Source organism: Syngnathus floridae, unplaced genomic scaffold (genome assembly GCF_059516105.1).
Source record: "Syngnathus floridae isolate MCC-2025c unplaced genomic scaffold, RoL_Sflo_1.0 HiC_scaffold_24, whole genome shotgun sequence".
Classification (NCBI taxonomy): domain Eukaryota; kingdom Metazoa; phylum Chordata; class Actinopteri; order Syngnathiformes; family Syngnathidae; genus Syngnathus; species Syngnathus floridae.
This window is the reverse complement of record NW_028284053.1, coordinates 1,201,477-1,211,463: the sequence shown is the minus strand read 5'-3', so window position 1 is coordinate 1,211,463 and position 9,987 is coordinate 1,201,477. Positions and strand designations below refer to the sequence as shown.

At 51.3% G+C, this 9,987-nt stretch overlaps 1 pseudogene; it reads right to left on the bottom strand.

The window, feature by feature from the left end:
• Positions 1 to 462: 462 nt before the first annotated feature.
• On the bottom strand, positions 463 to 9,600 carry LOC148378903 (janus kinase and microtubule-interacting protein 3-like; annotated as a pseudogene).
• Between the last annotated feature and the right edge of the window lie 387 nt (positions 9,601 to 9,987).

Sequence of the window (9,987 nt, the reverse complement as noted above, 5' to 3'; positions counted from 1 at the left end):
GAAGTGCATGGCGCTGAAGATTTGAATCTTTGAAATGCGCTGAGGTCTGACATATCAGGCAGAATGGTTTGCCATCACGTTCAACAAAAAATAGAAACTTTCCCACTCTGATTAAAACGTCCTGTGTTCATCTACGTATTTTCGTTTTGCTGTGCATCTTTTCCCTGCCATTTCGAGAGCCCAATTGACACTCATAGTTTAAAGAAATGTGTTTGCCCATCCTACTTTGTGGAATTTCACCACATGCGCTTTTGACCAAAATACCAAATTGAACTCAAGTGAAGCCAACACGCACAACCCCCCCCCCCCCCACACACACACACACACACACACAAATGTTGATATGAACATAAAAGAGCCGCATGCGGTTCGGGAGTTGCGGCTTGGCCAAACCTGTACTATACAACTTTATTTGTATAAAATTTTCACAACAGCTGTCACACAAACAAAGCGGGAAAAACCGAAGACGTGCGTGTTCCGCCCACGCTGGATTTATTTGCACCTTTGAAAAGACACCGTATTGCCGCAGATGTGGCAAAGAGTACTTTTGGGCATCTGAGACGGAAGGTTGTCCAAAGCATCACGTCACCTGCTCTGGTAGGCATGGTGGTGGGACGTTGAGGTCAACCGCTTTGGGGTTGGCTGACTCTTTGATCGCAGGATGCCACACACTTGAAGACAGAAGCAGAAAAGCAGAGCTAAATGCAAAATGTACTCACCGGTGACTCCAATTTTTTTCCCCCCTGAAGAAACAGCTGGACGGGTGGCCCCGGCTGGCCAGTGGGACTCTTGTTATTCTGACCCTTTTTAGTGCGCGTTTGGGGCAACAACCGTTTTTTGTGGCGCTCTCTTCTGGTTCAAAAGTGCCCTGCATGTGAATTTGCTTTTCCTGCCTTCTGATTGGATGAGCGCCGGTGTGACGCGGTGCCTCTGTCACCGTGGCGGGGGGTATACGTTGGCATCGGAGCGTCTGCCAACGTCTGAGACCGGCTGGCAGTGTATCGGAGGTGTCGAGTGCGGTGCCGCTGGAGCTCACTCACCAGCTGGTGTTAGGGCCACAGAATGAAGGCCAAGGAGAAGAATAGAAAGAGAAACAGAAACTTCTCCTCCAATTGTTTGATTTGTCTCTTCTGAGCTTCGATGAATTCTTTCAGCTCTTTGTTCCTCTAGGACGGACAAATGGAAAGTGGCATTCAAAAGCCAGTAAGCGTGCAAGTAAGTGCCGGGCTGGCTTTGGGCCCTTACCTGTTGCGCGCTGTGCAGCAGATCCATTCTCTCTTGGAGGATGCAAGCGTCGCGCTCCCTCAACTCGCACATCAGGGCTCGCTTCCATTGGTCCACGGCGCTCCTAAGCTCTTCTCTCTGATCCGCCGTCAGCACGTCATTCACGCCAGCGTGGCTGGCTTTTTCGCCGTCCGTGGCGGGGCAGTCCCGCTGCGGTAGCGCCTCGTACAACATGGCCTCCAGCTCCAGGATCCTCTGGGCCGCAATCCTCGTCCATCAGTGGTCCGGCGGGAGATTTGAGGGCGGCTTACCTTATGAGCCTGGTCCATGGAACACTTCCTGAAGTCCAACTCTTCATCCAGGTAGCCCTTCTGCTTGCAGAACATATCCTAGCACAGCTCAAGGTCAGAATTGTTGGGGCACATTGCCGGAGTTCCCCTTGGCTGATGTCGCGTGTCTGTCTACCTTCTCACTTTCAATGTCCAACATCTTCTGTTGAAGTGTTGACTTGGTCACTTTGATGTATTCTAACCACTGAGGAAAGGCTGCTGTCACATAAGCAGAATGCGAGAGCGTGCGTGGACGTGCGCGTTACCTTCTCGGCTAGGGTGAGAAGGGTCCTGGCGTGAATCACGACCACCTGCTCCTCGTTGGTGAGATTCTGCAAGAGCCCAAAGGCACAGCGTCAACAAGCTTCTTTCAGCGCAAAGCCTTCCAAAAGTCACATTTGAGCCGCCGAGTCTCGTGGAGTGCGAACATAAGGAGTTCGACATACACTTACGGCGTTATAGCCCAGGATGTCCAGCTTCTTCATCAGATCACTGATGACGATGTCCGGGGGAAAGGCGCAAGGAGCAATGTAAGGTGTTCTGGGACCTCGGGTTAAGGTTAGGGTTGCGAGGGACGCCTTACGTACGCTCACGCCCTCGGCCTCGCAGTAGATCTGCAAAGGGCTGAGGCCGTCTGGGAAACGGACTTGCAGAAACTTCAAGACGGGGGAGCGCCACTCCCTCTCCTGAAAGGCAGAGGCATGCATCCGTCCGTCCGTCCGTCCGTCCGTCCGTCACATCTCTGGCCTCAACACGCTTGTGCGAGTCTTCCCACCTCCAGCTCCAGGATGCGGAACTCAAGCAGTTCGTTTTGGTCTCGGATATCCTGGATGTGCTCTTTCAGACGCGCTTCTTCCGCCTCCATCCGCCTGACCTGAAAAGACAGTCAGACCTCATCTGCGGGGCTTCCCGACAGGTGTGACGCCAAGCGACTCCGCCCAGCGCCTTTCTTTCCGTCACCTTTTCGGCCAACTGCTGATTGCTCTGACGCAGCAGCTGCTTCTCCTCCACCCACTTGACATTCTAGAAGAGACAAACGCGTGGACAGCTTTGGAATGTTGTGTCATTTTCATCCACAAATTCTTTGGTTGACTGGAAAATGACATTTGCTTTTCTCCGCATTTTCCCAGCCACGTTCGGGGGGGGGGGGGGGGGGGGGGGTTGGTCCAGTAATGCCAGACGGATGAGTGACTGAAGAATGTAGCTATTTTGTCTGAGAAAAAGGTGTGCTCATTGATGAGCTTACCTGTCCTTGTTGCTTCAGCGCTGACTCCAGATCTGCTACTCTGCTTTGATAGTGACCCATTTCTACCATCAGCTTTTCTCTGGTCTGAAAGGAGGAGGAGGGAGGCTCCTCCTCCTCCTTTCAGACCAGAGAACACCCGAGGCTGGGTGAGAACGGGGAGGCTGCGACCCGGCCGGGGGTTGCGGGAAGGGGCGCCACCTTGATCTCCTTCTCGGCGTCGTAGTCCCCTTTCGCTGGTCTGGGCTAGCAGAGCGTAGGCTCGTTGCAGCGCTTGATATTCTTGCGTCAGCTGGCGGTAGCGAAGCTCCGCCTCTTCATGCACACACCAATGCAACACAGCACTAGTACCAGAATCAGTCAGACCGGCGACAAAGCACCCGCGACGCAAAGACGAGTCCGATTCCAGGCTGAAGAGGAATGTTTGGTGCCAATACGCTGGCAGAAATGGCGGGCTACCTCTTCGGGTTCCGTGTCGGGGGTTCTGTCGGTGTGAAAAGACAAGGACGATCCGTCCGAGTCCACCAACACGTCTTCGTCGTAGCCGTAAAATGTTTCGATGACCTGCGGGCGCGGAAGCAAACATCTCTCTGAACAAACTGAAGCGACACCTCACGATGAATCGACGAGAGGAACGATAGCGAGAAAAAGGCCATTTCATCTTGCGCAACACCAAGCAGCCGCAAACAAACAGACTCACCTTGCAGGACCTCACGCTTTGTTCCTCCTCAGAGATTCTCGACGTCGGTATCGTAGCAGCAAATCTCTCTCCTGTCGACACAAATAATCCGCCTTTGAGATTCTTTGGATGCAAAGGGAACGAACGGCTCCGGCGCAGAAACAAACGCGACTCACAATGACATTTCTGACATGAGCTCCTGTCTCCAGAGCCTGAAAAACACGTCACCGGCGATGATTGGAGGGACGCTCGTCTTTTCCAAAAGTGACAACTACAGGGTGTGTCAGGGTTTTCCAGATTATCTTTATCGTATCATTGTGTTGCTTTGACTTTGACTGCGACCTGTAATAAATAATATTATTTATCCCTTATTTATCCCTATCGCTTATCCCTTCCTACACAAAGTCGTAAAACACCCCTTGCTATGTTTTGACTAGAGGTCAAGGGCTTCCTCTATTCAATCCACTCTTACACCCACCCTGTTTCTCTTAATTAAAATGCTCGTGCAGGAGCCGAGAGTCAGACTTCATTCGTACAACGGATGGACTCTCCACCTGCAGGTGTCCAAAAGAACTTACTTGTCTCCCGTGTGGTTCTTGCAAAATAAGTTGGAGCGAGCGCAACTCTAACAGGGTGCATTTTGCCACTAGCTGCCTACGGACAATGACGTCGCGCTCGCGGCTCATGGTTGACGGGCTGAGCAGCCGGGCAAGTCCGTCGTTTTCAGCGCACAGCGAGTGGCAAAGGCGCTGACAAAACGGGAGCTTTGAGCTGCTGAAAACGGCAAAACAAGTCTAAAGCGTGTTCAAACGCGTGCGCACAATGCTCCTGCTTGAAAGGTCGGAATTTAAGGGGCCAATTTTTTGGATGGCGGCCGCCGGCCAAGCTTTGGACGGAAAAGGTTTCCTGGCGACAGCGAGCGAGCGCGGCGCTGCCGTACGTGCACCGAGTCGCCTGCCTGAAGACCTTGGACAAGTCGTCGATGATGTGCCGCTGCTCCACAACTTGAAGGAACTCCATTTCACCGTCCTGCTGGCCGCAACCGCGGTCCAGGTCATTGAGCGAACTAGGCCTTCTCTGTGGAACACAAATGCAGTGGACTCTGTTGGCACGCCGCCGTTGTCCGCATCGACTTACCAAGCTTGCCATCTCCTCGTTCTCCTGGGTGACAAAGCGCACTTTGTTTTCAAGGCGACACAGCACCAGCGAGAGTTCTTCATTCTTCCTGCTCAGGCGTTTGTTTTTGTACAGGAGTGGCAGAAACTGGCTTTCTGTTTCTCTCAGTCGCTTTAGCTGCAAGCATGAAGTGCGGGATGTGAAAGACGCACAACACGCGGGCCAGAACGTATCCATTCCTTTTGCATCGGTTTGAACGGAATCGTGGCTTTGGCTCCCAATAAAAGACATCTACCAGGCAACCGACTCGCCGCGCCGCTCAACTAATAAGCAAGCGCAATGGGTGCCTCGCTGGATGGCGCGCATCAAACGTAGCGCAAACCTTCAAGCGTGCCGTCAATAAATTACCAGTTCATTGCGCTCTTCAGAAAGCAGGGCGTTTCGATCCTCCAGTTTCCTGATGACTGCGCTGAGCTCAGCGATTTTCAGATGAAACCGTCGCGTGTCCCGATCCTCCTGAGACTGAAAACGCCCCGCAACACACACACACAAGCACTCGTTCAAAGTTCAAAACTGTTTTTGTGCTACCTTCCTCCAGCAACGAACTAAGTCATGCGTACTGCAAGTGTGTGATGAGGTGGCTTACGCAATGAAGAGGATTGCTAGTAGCGGCGTTGACCCCACTTCCAGGGTAGTTTAGGCCCGCCCTTTGGGAATCCCTCAGGGCAGCGATCTGCTGCTCGGCAGCCTGAGTCTGCAGCTGAAGGCGGTGGACGTGGCCGGCCCCAGGGCTTCATCCAAAACACTAACCGCTCTGTCTTTCAGCTTGATCTCATCCGTCTGGATGTACAAACGGGGAGCGCTCAGGCAGGCGGGCAAACTCATTTGCCAGAATTGTGACAAAAACAAAGAGAGCAACCGGCCAATTTTTTTCTTGAATCGACTAGAACACCTTTGCTGTGACAAAAGCGAAGCGAGCAACCGGACATTTTCTTCTTGTGAAATAGAATAGAATAGAATGCCTTAGGTGTCATTGCACTGCAGGTATACAACGAAATTGGGAACATAGCCACGCACCGCGCATCTGATCAGTCCTACCAGTCGGCGGATCTCCCTCTCGCAGTCTCTCTTGGTTCGGCTCAGCTCCTCCCGATGCTGGTGATGAGCCGATCGGAGCTCGGCCGCTCGGGACTGCCAGGCCTGCTGGGCCGCTGCCAGGGCTTCTTCCGCGCTCCTGGTGGAGGCGACACCGCTCGGTCTCCCGACACCGCCGCGTCTCCTCCACCTCCGCCAGCAAAGCGCCCCCCCTCCTCACCTGAGCAGACATTGCGCCACACCGGGCCGTTGAGACCGCAACGGAGCGCCGCGACGCTTACTGGGGACAAGCTACACAATACGGTAGCGGCCGCATCGAAGCCCGACGTGGCGTGCGGATAGTCAGACACGGATAGAGCGGATCACCTTGTCCATGGAGCCGTCCCTCAGGCTGAGGACCAAGGCATTCAGTCGCTGGATCTCTCCATCTTTGATTTTGATCACTCTCATCAGCTCCATTTCATGCTGCCGCAGTAATGTCTCCCTGGTAATGGCTAACTCTTTCTGCTTCTCCTCATGGAGTTTGCTTTTGAGTTCCGTCATGGCGGCGGTGGCACGGTGGTGCTCCGCCCGCAGGTCCTGACTTCTCTCTCTCTCCAGACAGCTGACCTGACATGACTTAGACTTAGACGAACTTTATTGTCATCTTGTCTGCACATGGTGCATACAAAACGAAATTCCGTTGCATACGTCTTACAACAAAGTAGTGATATTGCAGTTGAATAGAAGTAACATACCCTATGAAAATATATATATATACATATATACTATATATATATATATATATATATATATATATATATATATATATATTAAAAATAAGTATAAAGTGCAGCAGTGATAATTATGCAATAGTGCAAGTAGGCAAAACAGTATTCAAGAGTGTGCAGAGGAATGCTAAACCATGTATTAAACTTCTATTTAAAGGGTTTATACAAGTTCAGTAAAGTTGGTAGTGCGAGATAGTGCAAGATAGAGGTCCGTAGTGTCATAAAGTACAGTTCTGTGAATGTGTGATGCAGAGTTCAGTTTAGAGCTCAACAGTTCTAGTGTTCAACAGTCTGATGACAGCAGGGAAAAAGCTGTTGCAGAACCTGGTGGACCTGCAGCGGATGCTGCAAACCTCTTCCCAGAGGGCAGCAGGGAGAACAGTCCATGGTGGGGGTGTGATGGGTCATTGATGATGTTACGGGCACGGGACATGCAGCGCTGAGATGAAAAGTCCTGAATGGAGGGAAGAGGAGCCCCTATGATCCTCTCTGCTGTCCTCACCACTCTCCTCACGTTCTTCCAATCGGAGGCGGTGCAGCCTCCACACCACACAGAGAGACAGCTTGTCAGAATGCTCTCTATGGTGCTCCTGTAGAACGTCCTCATGATGGGTGGGGGCAGGTGGGCTCTCCTCATCCTCCGCAGGAAGTACAAGCGCTTCTGTGCCCTCTTGACCAGTGCCGTAGTGTTCATAGTCCAGGTGAGGTCTTCTGTGATGTGGACCCCCAGGAATTTGGTGGTGCTGACCACCTCCACAGCTGAGCTGTTGATGATCAGTGGAGCGTGGTGAGGCTGTTTTTTCCTGAAGTCGACGATGATCTCCTTCATCTTCTCCTCATTCAGGATCAGGCTGTTTTCTCTGCACCAGCCCACCAGCTGCTCCACCTCCTCTCTGTAGTCCAGGTCGTTGTTGTCTCTGATGAGCCCCACCACCGTTGTGTCGTCTGCTGACTTCACGATGTGATTGGTGGTGAACCTGAGGACGCAGTCGTGTGTCATCAGGGTGCACAGCAGGGGGCTCAGGACGCAGCCCTGAAGGGAGCCTGTGCTGAGGGTGATGACATCAGAGGTGTTCTGTCCGACCCGGACTGACTGAGGTCTGTTGGTGAGGAAGTCTAGCAGCCAGTTGCGAAGGGGGGTGTTGAAGCCCAGGTGTTCCAATTTTCCTACCAGATGCTGTGGGATGATGGTGTTAAACGCTGAGCTGAAGTCCAGGAACAGCCTCCGCACATGGGTGTTCTTCTCCTCCAGGTGAGCCAGGCTCAGGTGAAGAACGGAGGAGATGGCGTCCTGAGTGGAGCGGTTTTGCCGGTCGGCAAACTGGAACGGGTCAAATAATAGGGGGAGTCTGGAAACGATGTGACCTTTAAGCAGCCTTTCGAAGCACTTCATCATAACCGGAGTCAGTGCAACAGGCCGGTAATCATTAAATGAGGTGATTTGAGGTTTCTTCGGCACCGGAATGATGGAGGCAGTCTTAAAGCACGCCGGCACTGTGGCTTGGCCCAGCGAGGTGTTAAAAATGTCTGTGATGACCCCAGCCAGATGACTTGCACATTCCCTGAACACACGCCCAGGAATGTTGTCGGGGCCAGGGGCCTTACAGGGGTTGACTCTCCTCAGGGTCTTCAACACATCGGCGGAGTCAAGGCAGAGTACCTCCTCTTCCTGATGGGGGACAGTTTTAACTGCTGGAGTGCCGTTTAGTGCCTCGAACCTCCCAAAGAAGTTATTTAGACCATTTAGAAAGTCAGCATCAACTACACCCACCGGGGGGGGGGAGGGTGAGTTGTAGTCTGTAATCGCCCGTATGCCTTGCCACATACTCCTGATGTTTTTGACGTCGTGTAAACGATCCTGAAATTTTCGACTGCGGTCTCGCTTCGCTATCCTGATGGCACGGTTCAAGTTGGCTCTCGCTGTCCTCAGTGTCTCCTTGTCGCCAGACTTGAAGGCAGAGTTCCGCGCTCGTAGCGTTTGACGTACCTCCTCAGTCATCCAGGGTCGTTGGTTGCCCCGGGTGATGATATTCTTAGTGGTGCTGACGTCCTCGGTGCATTTGTTGATGTAGGCTGACACAGTCATGGCACACGCATGTCTAATCTACATCGGGAAAACTGGGAGGGAGGGAGGCAGGCAGGGAGGCAGGCAGGGAGGCAGGCAGGGAGGCAGGCAGTGTCTGTCTGTTGAGGTTTTCACCTTGTTCTTCTCCTGCTGAAGTTCTAACTGGACGTCCATCAGTTTGGTTCTCAGCTCGTCATTGGCGGCCTGAAGGGCGTCCGTTCGCTCCGCCTTGGCCCGCCCTGCCGGAGCTCGTTTGGACATCTCTTACTCGAGTCTCGCCCGGTCGTCAGAGATCACAACATTTGTACCTGGAGAGCACAAACGCAGCGCTGTTTTCCACTGGCTTCGAACTCAACTTCAATCGGTACCGTAACTTACAACATCATAAACATAGAACTAGCTTGACTTATTCATTGAATAAATGCATTTGGTTCTTCAAAACTGCATCACGCAACATAGCGTGACCGAGACGGCCGTTATCCACCTGCGTGAAGTTATTTGGTGAAATGAATGAGATGTTTAAGACACCATCGTTCTGTCTCTATGTAGATGAAGGTAAATAATCGATTGCTGAAGGTCCAAAGGTGTTGTGATAAACAAATAAACATATTAGTGATTAGTGACATATTTGTGATAAACATATTAGGCAGGATAATCACATATGTTAACGTGACTGCCCACACTGTATTTATTTATGGTTATTTGTTAAATCGAGTACTGTTAGACATGAAATAGGAAGTGTTTAACATAAATGGAAGACGAAAGGGGTACTCACCATTGTAGCTCCTGCTGGTCAATGATACGAGCCTCTTCTTGCAGTGGAAAACATACAGCCAACAAACACCGTGGAACCTAAAGGAATGAAATTAAACATTAACATTTAGCCTCAACCAACATTCACAGATACAACGCAACGCAAACTACACAAACGTAAATCTTTTTAAACACAATGAGTTGTACTTACCGTGTACGCTCTAGACGGTCCACTTGCAAGCGGAAAATAAAGATATTTCTGTTGATAATCGTCGTGTTTGTATCCGGTGTCTCGCTCAAGGCCATTGCGCCCACAGATTTGAATTTTGGCGAGAGTTCAGCCTATTGACGTCATTTCCGCGGTGTAATACCCGCATATCTGAAACGGCAAAGTTAAGAGTAGAGTTAAATAAAGTTTTTAGTCAACGCAATAATTTACAACCGTTGACCAGTCGAAATAATCGTCGAAATTTGGCGTCTGTGGCTGGAAGCAGACGCCGAGTTCGACATTCCTCCCAAACGCCACACTCCCTCGCTTTTCAGGGCTAAAAAAAAACAGTTGTAATTACCTTGTACGCTCTAGACGGTCAAGTTGCAAGCTGAAAACAAAAATATTTGCCTTGTTAGTCATCGTGTTACTAACAGCTGTGTCTTGTTTGCCAGAACTGCCGCTTTCCTACTTCCTGTTGCAAGCCACGCCCACGGATTATAAT